We start from the raw sequence: 24,550 nt of genomic DNA on the forward strand, positions 1-24,550 counted from the left end.
CACTAAAACACTATTAAAACAATAAGGAGATAAGGGATCTTCCAGAATTATCCTAGTAAATATGAAACATCTGAAACGCTCACACTGCCGCCGCCTTTTTTTTTTTTTGAGCCTCACTCTAACTTTCCTCATCCACGAATCTTTCATCCTCGCTCAAATTAATGGGGAAATTGTCGCTTCTCGGTCCGAATTGCTCTTGCTGCTGGTGGCTCACATTAAAAAAAATGTGAGGGTGTGAGGAGCCCTCACACCGGTGACGTCACGCGCACATTGGCTTCTACTTCCGGTAAAGGCAAGGCTTTTTTATTAGCGACCAAAAGTTGCGAACTTTATTGTGGATGTTCTCTACTAAATCCTTTCAGCAAACATATGGCAATATCGTGAAATGATCAAGTATGACACATAAATGGACCTGCTATCCCCGTTTAAATAAGAAAATCTAATTTCAGTAGGCCTTTAATGCGTCTTGTAATCCGGTACGCCTTTTGTATGAAAAAAGACCTGAAAAGACCGGCTCATACGCAGTGCGCCTTTTAATCCGCTGCGCCCTATGGTCCGAAAAATACGGTAATGGAATATTTTTGGTGATTAATCAATAGGGTTCACAAATTAAATTTAAAAGCTTTAATGTAAAAAAAAAAAAAAAAAAAAATAGGTTTTAAAAATCAGATGTTTGCTGTAAATTGGAGTGGGGTACTTAAGAGTGGAATTGCAAATTCCATCCATCCATACATTTCTACTGCTTATTCCCTTCGGGATTGCAGGGGGCACTCGAGCCTATCTCAGCTACATTTGGGCGGAAGGCGGTGTACACCCTGGACAAGTCGCCACCTCATCGCAGGGAATTGTAAATTGAGCCAAAAATAGATGGAATTATGTTTAACAGTGAATCGAATCACCTCTAAGTGGTTGTAAATGAAAAAAAAAAAATGAAAAAACATGATTTCCAGGCGCTCTGCTTTGAATCACGGTCTTTGCTCAAGGGCACGAGCCATGGACGGTCACATGTTGTGGAGCCTGTGAGCAATCATACATGACCTATTGCTTTTTGTCTCCACCCCAGGGGCGCTTTAAATACGACCGCTTTGAAATTGAACGCTTTTGTCGGCAGTGCACTGACATCTTTGGAACAGCAGAAACGCAAACATTTAAAAATGTGCCTCAAGTGTATTTTTGGGTAAAATCCTGGCATGATTAATAATTCTGTCATTTGAGGTGCGGGGACCTTTTTACTTGATCGATCTTAAATGTAACCCTGTGCTGACCAGAAATACCACGAATAGAATGATTCAGCACCCTTCTACATTCCCTTCTTTAAATTGTACCCTAAACTATTGGTGTGCGGATCATTACTGTAATATTGATGCTGCCGATGTTTTTGTGTATATATATATATATATATATATATATATATATATATATATATATATATATATATATATATATATATATATATATATATATATATATATATATATATATATATATATATATATATATATATATATATATATATACATACATATATATATACAGATACATATGTACATATACATATGTGTACATATATATATATGTATATATATACATACATACATGTTTATTTACATATAAACATATGTATGTATGTATGTATGTATTTATATATATATATATATATATATATATATATAGGGTTGTGGGGGAAAATCGATTCGAATACTAATCGAATTGAATACATTGTGAGATTCAAAATCAATTCTCATTTTTTTTAAATCTAAGTTTTAATTTTTTATTTTTAGGTATATATTTTTTTATCAATCCAACAAACTACTACACAGCAATAAATGATAAATAAATAAATGATAAATGGGTTGTACTTGTATAGCGCTTTTCTACCTTCAAGGTACTCAAAGCGCTTTGACACTACTTCCACATTTACCCATTCACACACTGAAGGAGGGAGCTGCCATGCAAGGCGCCAACCAGCACCCATCAGGAGCAAGGGTGAAGTGTCTTGCTCAGGACACAACAGACGTGACGAGGTTGGTACTAGGTGGGATATGAACCAGGGACCCTCGGGTTGCGCACGGCCAATCTCCCACTGTGCCACGCCGCCCATATACCATAACAATGCAATCCGATTCCAAAACCAAACCTAAGCCAGCAACACTCAGTACTGCAATAAACAGAGCAATTGAGAGAAGACACAAACACGACACAGAACAAACCAAAAGTGGTGAAACAAAAATGATTATTATCAAAAACAGTATCAATATTAGTTATAATTTCAGCATAGCAGTGATTAAAAATCCCCCATTTACATTATTATTAGACATTTATAAACATTTTTAAAAAAGAACAATAATGACAGCGTGGCTCAGTGGTAGAGTGGCCGTGTTCAAACCGAGGATCCCTAGTTCAATCCCCACCTAGTACCAACTTCATCATGTCCGTTGTGTCCTGAGCAAGACACATCACCCTTGCTCCTGATGGGTGCTGGTTAGCGCCTTGCATGGCAGCTCCCTCCATCAGTGTGTGAATGGGTAAATGTGGAAGTAGTGTCAAAGTGCTTTGAGTACCTTGAAGGTAGAAAAGTGCTATACAAGTACAACCCATTTATCATGTATTTATTATTTAGTGTCACAGTGGCTTAGACTTGCATCGCATCTCATAAGCTTGACAACACACTGTGTCCAATGTTTTCACCAAGATAAAATAAGTCATATTTTTGTTTTGTTTATTAGTTAAAACAAATTTACATTATTGCAATCAGTTGATAAAACACTGTCCTTTATAATTATAAAAGCTTTTTAAAAAAAATTGTACTACTCTGCTAGCATATCAGCAGACTGGGGTAGATCCTGCTGAAATCGTATGTATTGAATGAATACAGAATGGTTTTGAATCGAAAAATTATCGTTTTTGAATTGAGAATCGCATTGAATCGAAAAAAATCGATATATTATCGAATCAGGACCCCAAGAATCAATACTGAATCGAATCGTGGGACACCCAAAGATTTGCAGCCCTAATATATATATATATATATATATATATATGTCTTGATTGGATTATCCAGAGAATAGTGCTCGATACCGTGGTAGAGCGCAATATGTAGGTGTGGGAAAAAAATCACAAGACTACTTCATCTCTACAGAACTGTTTCATGAGGGGTTCCCTCAATCATCAGAAAATCTCCTGATGATTGAGGGAACCCCTCATGAAACAGTTCTGTAGAGATGAAGTAGTCTTGTAATTTTTTTCCCACACCTATATATACATATATATATATATACATATATATATATATATACATATATATACATATATATATATACATATATATATATACATATATATACATATATATATATACATATATATATACATATATATATATACATATATATACATATATATATATACATATATATATATACATATATATACATATATATATATACATATATATACATATATATATATACATATATATATATATATATATATATATATGTATATATACATATATATACATATATATATATACATATATATATACATATATATATATATATATATATATATATATATATATATATATATATATATATTCATTAGGAGTGTGTGGAAAAAATCGATACGAATCGAATCGTTTTCGTTGTGTGATTCAGAATCCGTTCTCGAGAATCGAATCGAACCAAAAAAAAAAAAAAAACGATATATTATCGAATCGTGACCCCAAAAATCGATATTGAATCGAATCGTGGGACACCCAAAGATTCACAGCCCTTATATATACATACATATATACATATTATATATATATATATACATACATATATATATATACATATACATACATACATACATATATATACACATACATACATATATATACACATACATACTGTACATACATATATATATACATATATACATATATATATATATATATATATATATATATATATATATATATATATATATATATATATATATATATATATATATATATATATATATATATATATATATATATATATATATATATATATATATATATATATATATTCATATAGCTATCCCCGAAAAATTGTTGCCAGCTACATGGCATGGTATAATATCAATGTTAATGTAACTGTAACCCAATAAGGGTCCATTACTATTAACTATTAGTATTAAGCTACATGTAGCTTGTTACTGCCCATAAGTGCATATGGCAAGTTGTCCTGTTACACGGTAGCACTCTTGCTACCATCTGACCTTGCTCTACCACCACGAGCAGCGACGCTAATACCACGCCTGGCCCCACCATCAGCAGCATCTATCATGCCATCCAGGCTGGCACCACCACTGGCCTTGATGTTGCCATGTGGCCTCGCACCACCAGTAGCAAGTTCACCACCTGCAGCATCCTTGCTACCACCCGCACTAACAGCCCCAGTGGCACCGATACTACCAGCCGAACTTGTGGCAACTTGATTCTCAGCCAAGTCTTCATTTGTTCAGCTCCAGGCCTCAGGCAGTCGACAAATTAACTGAAAGGTGTAAAAGGACAAACTGCACACTTCAGACTGCAAAATCAGCATGTGCAGGAATTAAAAACAAAAGCAGTATTTTTTTTTCCCCCAATCATGATAAAAAAATATGGGATATTAAAGTACCAGTAGAATAAAACAAGTGGACTTTATATGCTTAGTTGTGTTTCATTGTATCCATTAAACCATAAACAATTGTATTTACACTCTGCAAAGTATGTGAAAACACAGTTTAAACATCACAATATGCCACAAAGTAAGTCAGCCATTTGGAATATTCCGCTGATGTCCCTGGAGTTACACTTCTGCACTCTGACCATATTATTAGATCAGTCATACTGGAAATACGCAAACATTAGAGAGAGCTGTGTACAATTTAAATAGTCATGAAAATTAAAAAAACGCATTGAATGAGGAGAAGGAGTCTCCAAACTTATGTGTATGGACATCCTGTAAGTCGTCATCCCAGTGAGAGCAGACATTGTACAGTAAGCCAGTGGTTCTCAAATGGAGGTACGTGTATCCCTGGGGGTACTTAAAAGGTATGCCAAGGGGTATGTGAGATTTTTTTAAAATATTCTAAAAATAGCAACAATTCAAAAATCCTTTATAAATATACTTATTGAATAATACTTCAACAAAATATGAATGCAAGTTCATAAACTGTGAAAAGAAATGCAACAATGCAATATTCAGGGTTGACAGCTAGATTTTTCGTGGAGATGTTCCATAAATATTGATCAATCAATCAATCAATGTTTACTTATATAGCCCTAAATCACTAGTGTCCCAAAGGGCTGCACAAACCACTACGACATCCTCGGTAGGCCCACATAAGGGCAAGGAAAACTCACACCCAGTGGGACATCGGTGACAATGATGACTATGAGAACCTTGGAGAGGAGGAAAGCAATGGATGTCGAGCGGGTCTAACATGATACTGTGAAAGTTCAATCCATAATGGATCCAACACAGTCGCGAGAGTCCAGTCCAAAGCGGATCCAACACAGCAGCGAGAGTCCCGTTCACAGCGGAGCCAGCAGGAAACCATCCCAAGCGGAGGCGGATCAATTGATGTTAAATATTTCTTTTTTTGTGAATAAATGTTTAGAATTAAGTTCAATAATCCATATGGATGTCTATTACAATCCCCAAAGAGGGCACTTTAAGTTGATGATTACTTCTATGTGTAGAAATCTTTATTTATAATTGAATCACGTGTTTATTTTTCAACAAGTTTTTAGTTGTTTTTATATCTATTTTTTCCAAATAGTTCAAGAAAGACCACTACTAATGAGAAATATTTTGCACTGTTATACAATTTAATAAATCAGAAAGTGATGACATAGTGTTGTATTTTACTTCTTTATCTCTTTTTTTCAACCAAAAATGTTTTGCTCTGATTAGGGGGTACTTGAATTTAAAAAAAAAATTCACAGGGGGTACATCACTGAAAAAAGGTTGAGAACCACTGCAGTAAGCTATCGTTTTATTATAATTTCATTAGCATGCAGCAAACACGCTCAACGACATGCAGCAAAAACACAAAAACAACACGTACGGCAGCGTTTATTGCACACTTTCATCGATTTTGACGACGCTGATTTTGGAACACGAACTGAAGCTAAACGCCAGTTGCGAAGCTCCCAAGTCAGTTAGCCGGTGGCTAGGCTAGCAGCTGATTGGTAGCGTCTCCTAGCAGCAGCATGCCGCCGAAAAAGGTAATGTCAGCTGAAGAGGAAGGCGAACTTGAAAACACCATAGAGTTTTCGGCCGAAGAGATTTCTGCGGTCAAACAGCACTGGGACTGTGGGAAGAAGTGAAGGTTCTCAGAATCCAGAATGCCAAGAAGGACCGGTGTCTGGTGGAGCTGGACAACAGAGTGGCGGACCTGGACTAATACTCAGGATTGTGACTGGGGTCCGCATTAAATCCCGATCAGACACCCGGGCGGAGGACAGATCCACAGAGAAACCTGCTCAGTGGCCTTATGGTGAGAGTGTTCGTCCTGAGATCAGGTCATACCAAAGACTATAAAAATGGAAACCCACTACCTAACTGCTTGGCACTTAGCATCAAGGGTTGGAATTGGGGGTTAAATTACCATAAATGATTCCCAAGCGCGGCTACCGCTGCTGCTCACTGCTCCTCTCTCCTCCCAGGCGGTAAACAAGTGAATGGGTCGAATGCAGAGGACACATTTGACCACAGCTAGTGTGTGTGTGACAATCATTGGTACTTTAACTTTAATGTTTAACTTTAAACAGGCAGCTGCCTTCCTCCACTCAAGTTTGGATTGAAGCGGAGTTGAACAACATAGAGACTCGCCACCCTGTGCCCCGTAAAAGTGACAGAAATACATCAGCCAATCTCATGAGATTTATAAACAGAAATACAAGTCGGCACTGTTGAAGCAGGGAAGAAACAAATGTACTCGTTAACGAGCACCTCACAAAACACAACTCCGACATCGCAAGAAAAATGTGCATTCTGAAAATAGCGAGGGGAAAATTCAGAGCACATGGACAAAGAATTGTTCAGCTCCTTCAGGAGCACAAAGGAGCTCCTTCAGCAACATGAAGAATCTGGACAGGTACCAGTGAAGCATCATGAACCAGATTGTAATTCCACAGACGATAATGACATATCTCATACACCTTCACCCGGATACCATGACGACACAACGGATTAAGATCAAACAGTTCAACATGACTGGCATTATTGGAACCGATATAAGTAATTCACTGGATCGGTTCGCAGCCGAGTGTGAAGCGACCGGAATGAGAATCAGCACCTCCAAGTCCGAGTCCATGGTTCTCGCCCGGAAAAGGGTGGAGTGCCATCTCCGTGTTGGGGAGGAGACCCTGCCCCAAGTGGAGGAGTTCAAGTACCTAGGAGTCTTGTTCACGAGTGGGGGAAGAGTGGATCGTGAGATCGACAGAGGGATCGGTGCGGCGTCTTCAGTAATGCGGACGTTGTATCGATCCGTTGTGGTGAAGAAGGAGCTGAGCCGGAAGGCAAAGCTCTCAATTTACCGGTCGATCTACGTTCCCATCCTCACCTATGGTCATGAGCTTTGGGGTCATGACCGAAAGGATAAGATCACGGGTACAAGCGGCCGAAATGAGTTTCCTCCGCCGGGTGGTGGGGCTCTCCCTTAGAGATAGGGTGAGAAGCTCTGCCATCCGGGAGGAGCTCAACGTAAAGCCGCTGCTCCTCCACATCGAGAGGAGCCAGATGAAGTGGTTCGGGCATCTGGTCAGGACGCCACCCGAACGCCTCCCTAGGGATGTGTTTAGGGCACGTCCAGCTGGTAGGAGGCCACGGGGAAGACCCAGGACACGTTGGGAAGACTATGTCTCCCGGCTGGCCTGGGAACGCCTCGGGATCCCCCGGGAAGAGCTAGACGAAGTGGCTGGAGATAGGGAAGTCTGGGCTTCCCTGCTTAGGCTGCTGCCCCCGCGACCCGACCTCGGATAAGCGGAAGATGATGGATGGATGGATGGATGGATGGATAAGTAATCACTAATGCTACAGAAGATAAACAATATCAATATTCATCGATCTTAAGAAAGCCTATGACACAATCAATCATGACATATTTATCAATAAAACCGGAAAAGTATGGCATCAGAAGGGTTGGTTTTGCATTGGGTTGAGAGTTATTTAAAGGACCGCAGTCAATTTGTGAAGTGTCAGCTCATCGTAAGTCTGGGCGATATATCGAATATACTCGATATATCTCTATATTGTCTCTGTGCGATATACAAAAATGACTATATCGTGGGTATTCGAGTAAACGTTCTCATGTAGTTGCTTTTAGCCAGAGGTGGGTAGAGTAGCCAGAAATTGTACTCAAGTAAGAGTACTGTTACTTAAGAGATGTATTACTCAAGTAAAAGTAAAGAGTAATCACCCAAATATTTACTTGAGTAAAAGTAAAAAGTATGTTGTGAAAAAACTACTCAAGTACTGAGTAACTGATGAGTAACCTGTTTGTTTAATAATTACGGCAACAAATAATGCACAAAAACATAAAAATAGCAATGAGCAAATTCATAGCCAGGAATATCTCTTAAGCAACTAAAACAATAACATATATTAAATAATAATACATTAAAATAAAAAAATTAAGGCAAATTGAGCCACAACTACTTAACAGCACCATAGGCTCAATGGGCATTCATCGATTGATTGATTGATTGAAACTTTTATTAGTAGATTGCACAGTACAGTACATATTCCGTACAATTGACCACTAAATGGTAACACCCCATAGGGTTTTTCAACGTTAATCAATTACTTAATAAATGACCAAGTCGAGGTGACCTACCTCATATATACATACATACACATATCATATATATATATATATATACATATAGTATATAATTTACAGTTATTTATTTTGCCGTTTTTGTTGACATGTTAAGGTGTTTTAATGAATATACATGCATGTTTAACATATAGATCCCTATCTTTCATGAAGACAAGAATATAAGTTGGTGTATTACCTGATTCTGATGACTTGCATTGATTGGAATCACACAGTATAGTCCTGATAATGTCCACATTTTCAAAAGAAGGAGAAAAAAAGTTCCTCTTTTCTCTCTAATACCACATGAAAGTCGTTGGTTTTTGGCATCTTATCTGTCCAGATTCCATATTCGTTTTTATACACTTTACAAGAAATACATTGGCGGCAAACTCCGTAGCTAGCTTGTTTGCGCTGGCTTTTGGAGACTCTTATTTTGTTAGCGCAGGCGCGATGAGCGGCACTTTTATTGTGAAGACAGGAACTGTGCGATCAGTCTTTAGGCTTTTGACGGGAAGTACGGTTGAAATAAAAAGTGTCTTTTTTTCCTTTACACTTTTGATTGATTGATTGAAACTTTTATTAGTAGATTGCACAGTACAGTACATATTCCGTACAATTAACCACTAAATGGTGACACCCCAAAAAGTTTTTCAACTTTTTAAAGCCGGATTCGACGTGTGACGGTCACGTGACCGCCTGGTTTTGTTTGATTGGTCCAACATCACCAGTGACTGCATTTGATTGGTGAAACGCAGGCATGCGTAGTTCCTACTTTGAATGCGTGTCTGACAAAATCAAAACAAACAAAGCGTGCATTAACAGATCGATAAAAAAAAAAGTATCGAGTAACGAGCTGATTGTAGATAAATGGAGCGGAGTAAAAGTAGCGTTTCTTCTCTATAAATATACTCAAGTAAAAGTAAAAGTATGTTGCATAAAAACTACTCTTAGAAGTACAATTTATCCCAAAAGTTACTGAAGTAGATGTAACGGAGTAAATGTAGCGCGTTACTACCCACCTCTGCTTTTAGCTGCGGGCATTACACTACATACAGGCTTTTGTCACTCTTTCTTGTCTCTCCTTCTCACGGAGACATAAAACAAGCGCACCTTCATACATACGTAAGAAGAGGTAGCGGAACGGGTAACGTTAGGAGTGGTGCTAGTGGAGCGGTGCGAGTGGTAATAGGAGAGAAAGAAGGTGCGAATCTGGAAACAAATGGAGGAAGAAGAATTAATTCCCAAGAAAAACAGCACAGGGTCCATCGTCTGGCGGTGGTTTGGCTTCAAGCGGGAAGGTGTTGAACAGACAACCATAATATGTCAAGTATACGGCAAAAGTGTTGCTCCAAAAAATAGCGGCACTACTAATTTGCAGCATCATTTGAAAAGTCGCCCGCTAGAGAATAAAGAGTGCTTGCTAGAGAATAAAGAGTGCTTGAAACCCCGCATGTCAACATCTCGGCCGGTGCCACACCCAACAAAATGCGCTGACTCAATTCCATTTCCAGATCAACACTGTATGAAAAAAAATAGTCAACAACAGAAGGAGATAACGTCCGCAGGAACCTACCACATAGCGAAGGACATAAACTATTTGATTTCCTATTATGCAGCTAAATTTTCTTTGACAGTTATTGAAATATCTCGTGTGACATCATTCACAAAAGTGCACTTTATTTGTTATTAACCATTGTAGTGGCGTTGTGTACAAAAAGTAATTTAGTGTTCTTTTTATATCTCATCTTAGTGACATCATGCACAAAAGTGCACTAATAGCTTGTTTTAAAATGTCTCAGACATTTTAAATGACATGAATGTTTGTGCCACTGCTTAATAACTGTTTAATAAATACACTTTTGGTCAATTGACTTAGTTGTGATTTCCCTCTCTGCATGAAAGTTTAAGAGTAGCATATATTAATGCAGTATGAAGAAGAATGTTTTAATGTAGACCAGGGGTCTGGAACCTTTTTGGCTGAGAGAGCCAAGAAGCGAAATATTTTAAAATGTATTTACGTAAGAGCCATATGATATATTTTTAACACTGAACACAACTAAAAGTGTGCATTTTTACGTAAGACCAACATTTCTGGAGTATAATAGGTCTCTTATTCTTTGTAATAACGTTGTTATTTTGGAGCTTACTTAGAGAGGGGGCGTGGCCTGCGGGTCTGCAGCGAAGCGGCGTGTTGCCAGGACCGGCCTCGAAATCAGCAACAGGTGCATAAATGGCCCACCTGAGCCTTGTTATCTAATCACCTGTCGCTCTGTTTATAAGCAGCAGCCAGGAGGAGAGACGGGGTTGGGGCTGGGGCCAGAGTGCGAGCGAGAGCGAAAGAGAAAAAGACAATTGCTGGAAAGCAACTGAGAGACTTATTGAAAAATAGAACAATATTGTAACCCTGAAACAGGCTCTCATGTCGGTGCTTGGGGGTCTGAAGAACCCCCAGTAGGGCTAGCTCTACACTAACCAATAATGAATAAATTATTTCTTACCCTTAAGGCAACTTCTTGAACAAGTGCGGTAAAAAAAAAAGGATGGATGGATTCAAATGCACGAGCATTTTTATATTTTTAACGTTATTTTTAACACTGTGATTACAAGTGGAATTATTCATTACTTATTGTGTTAAGCAGTGTCTGCTCAGATTTATCCGAGAGCCAGATGCAGTCATCAAAAGAGCCACATCTGGCTCGCGAGCCATAGGTTCCCTACCCCTGATGTAGACACATAGAATCATCATATTGTGAATTGTGAATTGTATTTATATAGCGCTTTTCTCTAGTGAATCAAAGCGCTTTACATAGTGAAACCCAATATCTAAGTTACATTTTAAACCAGTGTGGGTGGCACTGGGAGCAGGTGGGTAAAGTGTCTTGCCCAAGGACACAACGGCAGCGACTAGGATGGCAGATGCGGGAATCGAGCCTGCAACCCTCAAGTTGCTGGCACGGCCACTCTACCAACCGAGCTATGCCACCCCTGCGGAAATTCTAGACGTATGGTAATTATTTTGCGAAACGAGTTTGACCCGGCGTTAATCCTGAGCCGGCGGTAATGCGCTAATTATTTTGCGAAACGAGTTTGACCCGGCAGTAATTCTAGGCAGGCAATTTAAGGAAATACGGTATGTTACGTTAACATACCAGGCACCTTCTCAGTTGGTTATTTATGCGTCATATAACGTACACTTATTCAGCCTGTTGTTCACTATTCTTTATTTATTTTAAATTGCCTTTCAAATGTCTATTCTTGGTGTTGGATTTTATCAAATACATTACCCCAAAAAATGCGACTTATACTCCAGTGTGACTTATATGTTTTTTTCCTTCTTTATTAAGCATTTTCGGCAGGTGCGACTTATACTCCGGAGCGACTTAAACTCAGAAAAATACAGTACTCAAGCCGTGTTGGCTTATACCTGTCAACATCTAAATTTTTAAAAATGTCCATACTGGTGTGATTATATGCATCAAGTGTTCATTCAAGGCTATAAGGCAAAATATCGAGATATTTATCGTGAATCGTGACATGGCCCAAAAATATCGAGCTACTAATAAAAAGCATATCGCCCAGCCTTAGCTCATCGTGTTTGGACATTGCCCGTGGCGTCCCCCAGGGGTCAGTGTTGGGTCCCAAACTCTTTATTCTATATATAAATTACATGTAACGTCTCTAATGTATTGAAAATGGTCCTGTTTTGCAGACGACACAAACATGTTTTGCACAGGGAATAATTTACCAGAGATTCCGGGGTGTAGAGACAAACTTTAATATTGATGTTTTATATAATCTTCCCACATGTGCTACTTCTTTATATGAAGCTTTACAAAATGTTATGAAACATCTTAACTCTGATTAAAAAAAAAACGTATGGTATGGTGACTTTCATATCAACTGATCAGATAAGACCAAGACGCAAAAATGGAGAAATAGCATGTCAACATTTTATTTCCAGCAAATGAAGGGCCCACCAGAATTACTCGAGCCACACGAACAATGACTGACATATTTTCTAATAAACCAGTCAGAATGACAAAAAACATAATTTATTGAATGGATTGTCGGACCGCAACATGAAACTTGCCGTCAGGAATCTGTCAAAATGGTGCCTGCAATATGTTGATAAAATAACACAGACAAAATAAAGATGATCATCCCCAAGTAAAAAAAAAAAATGAATTAAATGGATAGGTGCTGTAAAATCATGAATAATTGTATTGCAAACTTAGTACAAAAATAGATCAAAAAGATAAAATATAAACAAAGGACGGCTACCTTGCCATGGCTTGCAAATGAAATACTCACGCTGATGAAGAAAATAGATATGGCTTTAAATAAATCATCAACCCAAAAAACATAACGCTGATTGACTAATCTATAAAGACTTAAAGTCCTACCGAAATTAGATTTTCTTATTTAAACGGGGATAGCAGGTCCATTCTATGTGTCATACTTGATCATTTCGCGATATTGCCATATTCTTGCGGAAAGGATTTAGTAGAGAACATCGACGAAAAAGTTCGCAACTTTTGGTCGCTAATAAAAAAGCCTTGCCTGTACCGGAAGTAGCAGACAATGTGCGCGTGACGTCACCGGTTGTAGGGCTCCTCATATCCTCACATTGTTTATAATGTGAGCCACCAGCAGCAAGTGCAATTTGGACCGAGAAAGCGACAAGTTCCCCATTAATTTGGGCGAGGATGAAAGATTCGTGGATGAGGAAAGTTAGAGTGAAGCACTAAAAAATTAAGAAAAAGGAAAAAAATAAGAAAAGGCGACGGCAGTGTGAGCGATTCCGATGATATAAGACACATTTATTAGGATAATTTTGGAAAATTCCATATTTCCTTATAGTTTTTAATAGTGTTTTAGTGAGATTATAAAGTCATACCTAAAAGTCGGAGGGCTGCGGGGAACGCCAGTGTCTCTCAGAGAAGCCAATGGAGGAGCCAAGATCACAGCTGCCTTTTTTACAGCTACAGGAGGAGGTCGCATAATCCACTCAAGTCTCCGGTAAGAGCCGACTTAATATCACAATTTTCCTATCCAAAAACTTGCTGGTTGGCGTAGAGAAACAGGTTCGCTTGACCGCTCTGTGTTAAAGCTTCCCAATAAACAAACACCGGCTGTGTTTCGGTGCTAAAGGCAGCTGCAATCCACCGCTTTCCACCAACAGCATTCTTATTTATAGTCTCCATTATTAATTAAACAAATTGCAAAAGATTCAGCAACACAGATGTTCAAATTACTGTGCAATTATGCGATGAAAAGAGACTACTTTTGGCCGTAAGTGGTGCTGGGATAATATGTCTCCTCCAACCAATAAAGTCACAAACACGCGTCATCATTCTGCGTTGTTTTCAACAGGAAACTCCGTGGGAAATTTAAAATTGTCATTTAGTAAACTAAACCGGGCCGTATTGGCATGTGTTGCAATGTTAATATTTCATCATTGATATATAAACTATCAGACTGCGTGGTCGGTAGTAGTGGGTTTCAGTAGGCCTTTAATTTGTATTATATTTATCCATGACAGCATTTTTGTTGTAAATTGTGAGGTGTGTGTGTGTTAAAATCATGGTTGTTTTTACAAATGATGACGGATGTGAACAAGAGCATGTATTGTCTTTGTGTGATGATGTCAATGAGATGTGGTTGTACAGTGGGGCAAAAAAGTATTTAGTCAGCCACCGATTGTGCAAGTTCTCCCACTTAAAATGATGACAGAGGTCTGTAATTTTCATCATAGGTACACTTCAACTGTGAGAGACAGAATGTGAAAAAAAAAATCCAGGAATTCACATTCTAGGAATTTTAAAGAATTTATTTGTAAATGATGGTGGAAAATAAGTATTTGGTCAACCATTCAAAGCTCTCACTGATGGAAGGAGGTTTTGGCTCAAAATCTCACGATAAATGGCCCCATTCATTCTTTCCTTAACACGGATCAATCGTCCTGTCCCCTTAGCAGAAAAACAGCCCCAAAACATGATGTTTCCACCCCCATGCTTCACAGTAGGTGTGGTGTTCTTGGGATGCAACTCAGTATTTTTCTTCCTCCAAACACGACGAGTTGAGTTTATACCAAAAAGGATACATGGATGATACAGCAGAGGATTGGGAGAATGTCATGTGGTCAGATGAAACCAAAATATAACTTTTTGGTTCAAACTCAACTCGTCGTGTTTGGAGGAAGAAGAATACTGAGTTGCATCCCAAGAACACCAGACCTACTGTGAAGCATGGGGGTGGAAACATCATGCTTTGGGGCTGTTTTTCTGCTAAGGGGACAGGACGATTGATCCGTGTTAAGGAAAGAATGAATGGGGCCATGTATCGTGAGATTTTGAGCCAAAACCTCCTTCCATCAGTGAGAACTTTGAATGGTTGACCAAATACTTATTTTCCACCATAATTTACAAATAAATTCTTTAAAATTCCTACAATGTGAATTCCTGGATTTTTTTTTTCCCACATTCTGTCTCTCACAGTTGAAGTGTACCTATGATGAAAATTACAGACCTCTGTCATCATTTTAAGTGGGAGAACTTGCACAATCGGTGGCTGACTAAATACTTTTTTGCCCCACTGTATTCTCAATCAATCAATCAATCAATGTTTATTTATATAGCCCCAAATCACAAATGTCTCAAAGGACGGCACAAATCATTACGACTACAACATCCTCGGAAGAACCCACAAAAGGGCAAGGAAAACTCACACCCAGTGGGCAGGGAGAATTCACATCCAGTGGGACGCCAGTGACAATGCTGACTATGAGAAACCTTGGAGAGGACCTCAGATGTGAGCAATATATTATATTAAGTATACTATATTAAGTATGTGTCCATGAAAGGGCATTTTATGACTTTTCTTAATTTGATTACGTGATATGGTATGATTTTATTGTAATAATTTTATTGCATGATTTTTGTATCCCTTTTAAATTAGGCAGCCAGGGACTGCAGATGGCAATGAGCTTTAAGCTGGTACAGAACATGTCTGTCTTTGAGTTTAATGTTTCTGTGCATTGTCCTTTCAAATAAAGACTAAACTATCTAGAACCAATAGCAAATGCATAGGGCAACACTTCTTCCCTGTGGAAATACTTAAACAACATAACCAACAAATAATCAAGGAACTGAAAATAAATCATATGAATATCTCAGATGATGGCACAGGAATTTATTTCATAACTCATACAGTCAGTAAAAGAATGAACACATCATTTTCACTCCGCTGCCATGATTAAAGACATATTACGCATGAAATGATCAGATCCTTTTTGTATTAGGGAGGCCAATGAAGCACAAGTAGCAGATGTTCTTGAGAAAGTGACTAACTCTCCAGCAAAAGACAGTTAGAACTTGGATAGCTGCCTCATTAAACATTATAGTGCTATATTAATAAAATTCATCAGATTCATTTTTGTATTCAGGCCGATAAATTCCCGAACATCTGGAAAAAAAAAGCCATAATTACCCCAATATTCAAAGTATGATGACCTGAGGATTTTTTAAATAATCGCCCTGTTTCTATTTTGCCCGTTTTATTAAAGGTAAAGGAGAAGAATGTAGCAGCTCAGTTGATTATCTTGATCAACATCTTAGTCCAGAACAATTTAGTTTTAGACCCAGTGGTGAGCGGTCAGGGCCAGCAAGGCCTTCTGTGCTGGCCTAACACAACCATAAATTATGACCATGTGAATTAGTGAAGTGAATTATATTTATATAGCGCTTTTTCTCTAGTGACTTAAAGTGCTGTACGAAGTGAAACCCAATATCTAAGTTACATTTAAACCAGTGTGGGTGGCACTGGGAGCAGGTGGGCGAAGTGTCTTGCCAAAGGACACGACGGCAGTGACTAGGATGGCGGAGGCGGGGATCGAACCTGGAACCCTCAAGTTGCTGGCATGGCCACTCTACCAACCGAGCTAAACCGCCCCGTGATCATAATCATAAATCATAAACCATAATCCATCCATCCACTCATTTTCTACTGCTTATTCCCTTCAGGGTCGCTAGAGCCTATCTCAGCTACAATCGGGCGGAAGGCGGCGTACACCCTGGACAAGTCGCCACCTCAATTATGACCATAATTAAAGATAAAGTAATTTTTAATTTACTTTCCCTAAATATCTAAAAGTATTCATATTCTCTTCAAGTCATATCATGGTTCTTCCAGTGCTGTTGTTTTTAGTTTATAGAGATTCAATCCAATCAGAATTCAGCTAGTTTGTGTTGCCATGCTGTACCAAATCTGCCCGAGACCTTCAGAATCAACAATGCGGTGTCCGTGAATGGACACAAACATTTGATTGACAGTTGCGATAGCCAATTAGATCACGAGTTGTTGTCAGTAAGGCCTTCTCGCTGTCCTAAGGCAGCAATTTAGTGATGTTATGAGCTAGGTAACATAAAAACTCCATTACCCAGCATGCCACAGCAGTGTAGAGCATTGCGAAGTAACCCCGTTTAGGTTGTTGAATGTACACATACCGACAGCTGGATGTTATTGATGAGCACGCTGTGGAGTAAACTTTAAGAACTCAGCCAACACGCCTCTTCTGCATTTTTTATGATTAGACAAGACAATACATATATATTTTCAAGGCCATTTTCAAGAAGGATATTTAAAGAGGAACTACTTCTTGTGAGACGATGTCGGCACACCCCAGAAGCTAGCTCAGCTGTCCCGGCAATGACACGTGAGTTCAGATATTTTATTTCTTTATTTTTACACGTTTAATATGTTTTTTGCAATTTTGATTTTAACAGAAAGTACCACACAAGATATGTTTTAAAGGACTGCTGAAACCCACTACTACCGACCACGCAGTCTGATAGTTTATATATCAATGATGAAATATTAACATTGCAACACATGCCAATACAGCCGGTTTAGTTTACTAAATTACAATTTTAAATTTCCCGCGGACTTTCTTGTTGAAAACGTCGCCGAATGATGATGCGTTGGAGGGGACAAATTAGCGCAGCACCACTAGCGGCTAAAAGTAGTCTCTTCTCATCGCGCAATTACACATTATTGTGGACATCTGTGTTGCTGAATCTTTTGCAATTTGTTCAATTAATAATGGAGAAGTCAAAGTAGAAGGATGGAGGTTGGAAGCTTTAGCCTTTAGCCACACAAACACACTGTGTTTCCTTGTTTAAAATTCCCGGAGGTGAAGCTTTACTATAGATCAGAGTGGTCAAGCGAACATGGATCCCGACCGCTTGACAAACGGCAGGTTTCGGTGAGAAAATTGTGGTAAAAAGTCACCTCTTACCGGAGATAAGCGGAACTTCTGTCGTGCTGCTGCTGCCGTGACTACAGTAATTCCCTCAGAGACTGGCGTCAAGACACCTGTGGACTGTTGAGACGCATTTTTTGTGTCGTCTCACCCGGGCCTGGAGCAAGAACACAATTCGAGGAGGCAGAAGTTGAGTCAAGTAGAAGTATTTTATTGAACGCAGTCTGCAGAGAGCGGAGATCGTATAGTAAGTACACTTCAACAGTAGTACCAGTAAAACCCAAAGCGATCTGTCTGAGAGTTTGTTGTACGGCAGCTTATATACACTGTGCCAGTAGTTATCTGATTGGTCAGTCTACTGACTGACGTCAGTTGCTATGTGTCTCGTGTCTAGGAACTACTCTTAGTTTCCTGTTAAGTTGGTTGTTGCTCAAGCATCTGTTTCCTGTATGTGCAGTGTTTGCTTGGTTTCCTGTTATGTTCGTTATTGCTCAAACATCTGTTTCCTGTAGGTGCAGTGTTTGGCACACTGAGCCAAATTGAGGTCAGGACATTTCCTGTATGTTTGGTACACTCTGAACTCTCAGACATGAGGCTTTGTACACTCATTAGGACACACCCCTCCGACTATCAGGTACTATTTACTGTAACTCACTAAAACACTAGCAACACAATGGAAAGATAAGGGATTTCCCAGAATTATCCTAGTAAATGTGTGTAAAAACATCTGAATTGCTCACAATGCAATTGCCATTTTTTTTTTTTTTTTTTCTAGTCCTTCGCTATCAATATCCTCAGCCACGAATCTTTCATCCTCAATCAAATTAATGGGGAAATTGTTGTTTTCTCAGTCCGAAAAGCTCTTTTTGTTGGAGGCTCCCATTATAAACAATGTGAGGACGTGAGGAGCCCTCACCCTTGTGACGTCATCGTCTGCTACAAGGCTTTTTTTTTACCGACCAAAATTTGCAAACTTTATCGTGGATGTTCTCTACTAAATCCTATCAGCACAAATATGGCAATATCGCGAAATGATCAAGTATGACACATAGAATGGACCTGCTATCCACGTTTAAATAATAAAATCTCATTTCAGTAGGCCTTTAATTTCTGATGTGGGTTCATTGATTTTTAAATGCGTCAGAAAATAGCTTCTTTTGTACAATACCGTAGTGTGTAAATGTGTTTATGTATAGTATTCCTTTCAGCAATGGTCATGTGGGGACATAAATGATGATTTTTTTGAGACGTAATCATTGAAGTCGGACATAACTGAAGGCCTGGGTTGGAAACGCACGTCTCGCCACCATTTAGACCGAAGTATTCTGTAGAGACACAGAAGCAAACTCCTATCTCATTGAAAACCTGAAGTGCTTTATGAATAGGGGCTATGTTGTGGGGAGGGTTTCTTGACGCCATTAAAGCTCTTCACACAGTCAACCACAATTGATGAATGAATGATGTCCGGATTCACCACAATATTATCCCATGTAAGTTGTCTACTTTTAATATTTGGAAACAGGCGTTTGTTTGTTTTGGGTTTCATCTCCATGGCAGAGAACAGCGTGTCAAGATTACTGCAGTAAAGTTATGTTTTTTAAAATCATGATATGGGAATACCCCAAGGGTCAATACTTGATCCACGTACAACACTTAAGACATTTAGCGTATCAGTATGTGGAATTACATTATGTAATGGAATAAGCAAAGGAATCAAACAATTTACTGTTATGATCCACTTTAAGAGGCTGTTCAAACTGGACGTGTTTACGAAGTACAAACCCCGTTTCCATATGAGTTGGGAAATTGTGTTAGATGTAAATATAAACGAAATACAATGATTTGCAAATCCTTTTCAACCCATATTCAGTTGAATATGCTACAAAGACAACATATTTGATGTTCAAACTGATAAACATTTTTTTGTTGTTGCAAATAATCATTAATTTTACAATTTGATGCCAGCAACACGTGACAAAGAAGTTGGGAAAGGTGGCAATAAATACAGATAAAGTTGAGAAATGCTCATCAAACACTTATTTGGAACATCCCACAGGTGTGCAAGCTAAATGGGAACAGGTGGGTGCCCTGATTGGGTATAAAAGCAGCATCCATGAAATGCCAAAGGATGGGGCAAAGGTCACCAATTTGTAAGCAAATTGTCAAACAGTTTTAGAATAACATTTCTTAACGAGCTATTGCAAGGAATTTAGGGATTTTACCATCTACGCTCTGTAAAATCATCAAAAGGTTCAGAGAATCTGAACTAATCACTGCACGTAAGCGATGATATTACGGGCTTTTGATCCCTCGGGGGGTACTGCATCAAAACAGACATCAGTGTGTAAAGAATATCAACACATGGAATATTTCATAAAACCACTGTCAGTAACTACAATTGGTCGCCACATCTGTAAGAGCAAGTTAAAACTCTGCTATGCAAAGCAAAAATCAATTTATCAACAACACCCAGGAACGCCACTGGCTTCGCTGGGCCCGAGCTCATCTAAGATGGACTGATGCAAAGTGGAAAGGTGTTCTGTGATTTGAAAAGTCCACATTTCAAATTATATTTGGAAACTCTGGACGTGGTGTCCTCCAGAACATAGAGGAAAATAACCATCCGGATTGTTATAGGAGCAAAGTTCAAAAGCCAGAATCTGTGATGGTATAGGGGTGTATTAGGGCCCAAGGCATGGGTAACTTACACATCTGTGAAGGCACCATTAATGCTGAAAGGTATATACAGGTTTTGGAGCAACATATGTTGTCATTGAAGCAACGTTATCATGGACGCCCCTGCTTATTTCAGCAAAACAATGCCAAGCCACGTGTTAAAACAGCGTGGTTTCATAGTTAAAGTGTTTAGTTTTTTCCGTACTGGCCCTCTGAATAGGGGTCGTCACTCAGCATAAAAGGAATTACTCGCTGTGCACTTTTTGCTTGTTTTATTTGGTACTATTGCAGCAACAGTTGCAGTAGCAATAGCAGTAGCGGCATTAGTAGCAATAGCAGCAGTAGCAATAGCAACAGTAGCAATAGCAGCATTAGTAGCAATAGCAGCAGTAGCAATAGCAGCAGTAGCAGCATTAGTAGCAATAGCAGCAGTAGCAATAGCAGCAGTAGCAATAGTAGCAATGGCAGCATTAGTAGCAATAGCAGCAGTAGCATTGATTGATTGATTGATTGATTGATTGATACTTTTATTAGTAGATTGCACAGTACAGTACATATTCCGTAAAATTGACCACTAAATGGTAACACCCGAATAAGTTTTTCAACTTGTTTAAGTCGGGGTCCACGTTAATCAATTCATGGCAATAGTAGCAATAGCAGCATTAGTAGCAATAGCAGCAGTAGCAATAGCAGCATTAGTAGCAATAGCAGCATTAGTAGCAATAGCAGCAGTAGCAATAGCAGCAGTAGCAATAGCAGCAGTAGCAATAGCAGCAGCAGTAGCAATAGCAGCAGTAGCAATAGTAGCAATAGCAGCAATAGCAGTAGTAGCAATAGCAGCAGTAGCAATAGTAGCAATAGCAGCAATAGCAGTAGTAGCAATAGCAGCAGTACCAATAGCAGCATTAGTAGCAATAGCAGCATTAGTAGCAATAGCAGCAGTAGCAATAGCAGCAGTAGCAATAGCAGCAGTAGCAATAGCAGCATTAGTAGCAATAGCAGCAGTAGCAATAGCAGCAGTAGCAATAGTAGCAATAGCAGCAATAGCAGTAGTAGCAATAGCAGCAGTAGCAATAGCAGCAATAGCAGTAGTAGCAATAGCAGCAGTAGCAATAGTAGCAATAGCAGCAATAGCAGTAGTAGCAATAGCAGCAGTAGCAATAGCAGCAGTAGTAGCAATGGCAGCAGTAGCAATAGTAGCAATAGCAGCAATAGCAGTAGTAGCAATAGCAGCAGTAGCAATAGTAGCAGTAGCAATAGTAGCAGTAGCAGCAATAGCAGTAGTAGCAATAGCAGCAATAGCAGTAGTAGCAATAGCAGCAGTAGCAATAGCAGCAGTAGTAGCAATAGCAGCAGCAGGTAATAACCTAAAAGTAAACGTTAACACAACAAAACAATGTATCTATTTTTGAATCATTATAATGTAAATAATAGACATGAATTAATCAACTGAACCATATTGTTGTCAACCATGATAAGACATATTATCAATCACTGTGATTTTATCCTAACTTATTAATTTTAGCATTACATTTTATTACCAACATTAATTTATGTCATATAATGTTTTAAATGTGATCAGAATCATTTATAATGTCGCCATGATTCATGGACAAGCATACTAAAACAAAACATAAAACACAGGCGCTCTGTTTGAGCCACACATTACATATTTAAGCAGAACTACATTAGAGAACTACAAATCCCATCAGCCAAACCAGGAAGTAAAGTGCCGGTATTTTCGAACTCAAGCCAAGAATAAACCTACGATCACTCAAATTCAGCCGGACACACACAACGTGACAACACTCTAATACAACAGTTTTCAATCCGCACATTACTGTGGTTGTACCCTTTAACTTAATAATTTTGCTCATGTCGTTCAAAAGCTAAAACACTGCGTGTTTGCTCTGGCCGTCAAACAGTCAGCCAGCCGCACAACAAGCGCCGCGGACTTAGCGAACACACAACAAACAAAATAGAAAGGAAGCGAGCAAGCATGGATTTTAAACAATAATTCAGTTGATCTAACCAAGAAAAGCGGACATAAAATGATCTTACCAGTGGGTTATGCCGGTGACGAAGCACGCTGTATTTTACCAAACAAACAATGACACCATTTTTAAAAGCTACCTAAGTAGTCACCTGACTGTGGTAGCCACGCCCATTTTAAAATTCCCAAGCAAGCCCGCCATAAATACATTTACACATAACAAATACACATAGTAAATCCAACAAAAAGAGTGCGGGTACTTTCCTGGCCCGCCTGCAGTCCAGACCTGTCTTCCATCGAAAATGTGTGGCGCATTATGAAGTGTAAAATATGACAGCGGAGACCCCGGACTGTTGAACGACTGAAGCTCTACATAAAACAAAAATGGGAAAGAATTCCACTTTAAAAGCTTCAACAATTAGTTTCCTCAGTTCCCAAACATGTATTGAGTGTTGTTAAAAGAAAAGGTGATGTAACACAGTGGTGAACATGCCCTTTCCCAATTACTTTGGCACGTGTTGCAGCCATGAAATTCTTAAGTTAATTATTATTTGCAAAAAAAAAAAAAAGTTTAAGAGTTTGAAAATCAAATATCTGGTCTTTGTAGTGCATTCAATTGAATATGGGTTGAAAAGGATTTGCAAATTATTGTGTTTCGTTTATATTTATCCATCCATCCATCCATCCATCCATCTTCTTCCGCTTATCCGAGGTCGGGTCGCGGGGGCAGCAGCCTAAGCAGGGAAGCCCAGACTTCCCTCTCCCCAGCAACTTCGTCTAGCTCTTCCCGAGGGATCCCGAGGCGTTCCCAGGCCAGCCGGGAGACATAGTCTTCCCAACGTGTCCTGGGTCTTCCCCGTGGCCTCCTACCGGTTGGACGTGCCCTAAACACCTCCCTAGGGAGGCGTTCGGGTGGCATCCTGACCAGATGCCCGAACCACCTCATCTGGCTCCTCTCGATGTGGAGGAGCAGCGGCTTTACTTTGAGTTCCTCCCGGATGGCAGAGCTTCTCACCCTATCTCTAAGGGAGAGCCCCGCCACCCGGCGGAGGAAACTCATTTCGGCCGCTTGTACCCGTGATCTTATCCTTTCGGTCATGACCCAAAGCTCATGACCATAGGTGAGGATGGGAACGTAGATCGACCGGTAAATTAAGAGCTTTGCCTTCCGGCTCAGCTCCTTCTTCACCACAACGGATCGGTACAACGTCCGCATTACTGAAGACGCCGCACCAATCCGCCTGTCGATCTCACGATCCACTCTTCCCCCACTCGTGAACAAGACTCCTAGGTACTTGAACTCCTCCACTTGGGGCAGGGTCTCTTCCCCTACCCGGAGATTGCATTCCACCCTTTTCCGGGCGTTTATATTTACATCTATCACAATTTCCCGACTCATATGAAAACCGGGTTTGTATAAGAAATAATTTAAAAAAAAAAAAATATTGAACCTTATTAAAAATAAGATACAACCCTATCTGAATAATTGTTTTATTTCATTGAAGTTAGATGTTTTCCATGATTTTGTTTACATATGTCCTAGTTTCATTGAGGGCCACATTGCAGTTCTGTAACAGTGAATATATGTGAATTATAATACGTAATTTCCTCATTATCTTGTTACACAATTCCCTATGGATCTCCATGTTTTATACACAATTTGATGGAAAAAGTACTTGCTTTTGAAATCAGAAGTGAGGGGGACTAGCATACAAAAATGTTCAGAAAATAAGTTAATAAGACAGATGTGTAGGAACTCTTACCAACAACGGTCACAGAAA

General features: G+C 39.1%; 1 long non-coding RNA gene across 1 annotated transcript in view; it reads right to left on the minus strand.

Annotated features, from left to right (window-relative positions):
• The window catches only part of LOC133552409 (uncharacterized), a 95,494-nt gene extending 72,604 nt beyond the window's left edge, over window positions 1-22,890 (minus strand). Inside the window, exon 1 of the long non-coding RNA XR_009806711.1 lies at window positions 22,838-22,890. This is a non-coding gene — a long non-coding RNA (uncharacterized LOC133552409). The remainder of the gene's footprint in view (window positions 1-22,837) is intronic.
• Window positions 22,891-24,550: the final 1,660 nt, after the last annotated feature.

Source organism: Nerophis ophidion, linkage group LG05 (assembly GCF_033978795.1).
Source record: "Nerophis ophidion isolate RoL-2023_Sa linkage group LG05, RoL_Noph_v1.0, whole genome shotgun sequence".
Classification (NCBI taxonomy): Eukaryota; Metazoa; Chordata; class Actinopteri; order Syngnathiformes; family Syngnathidae; genus Nerophis; species Nerophis ophidion.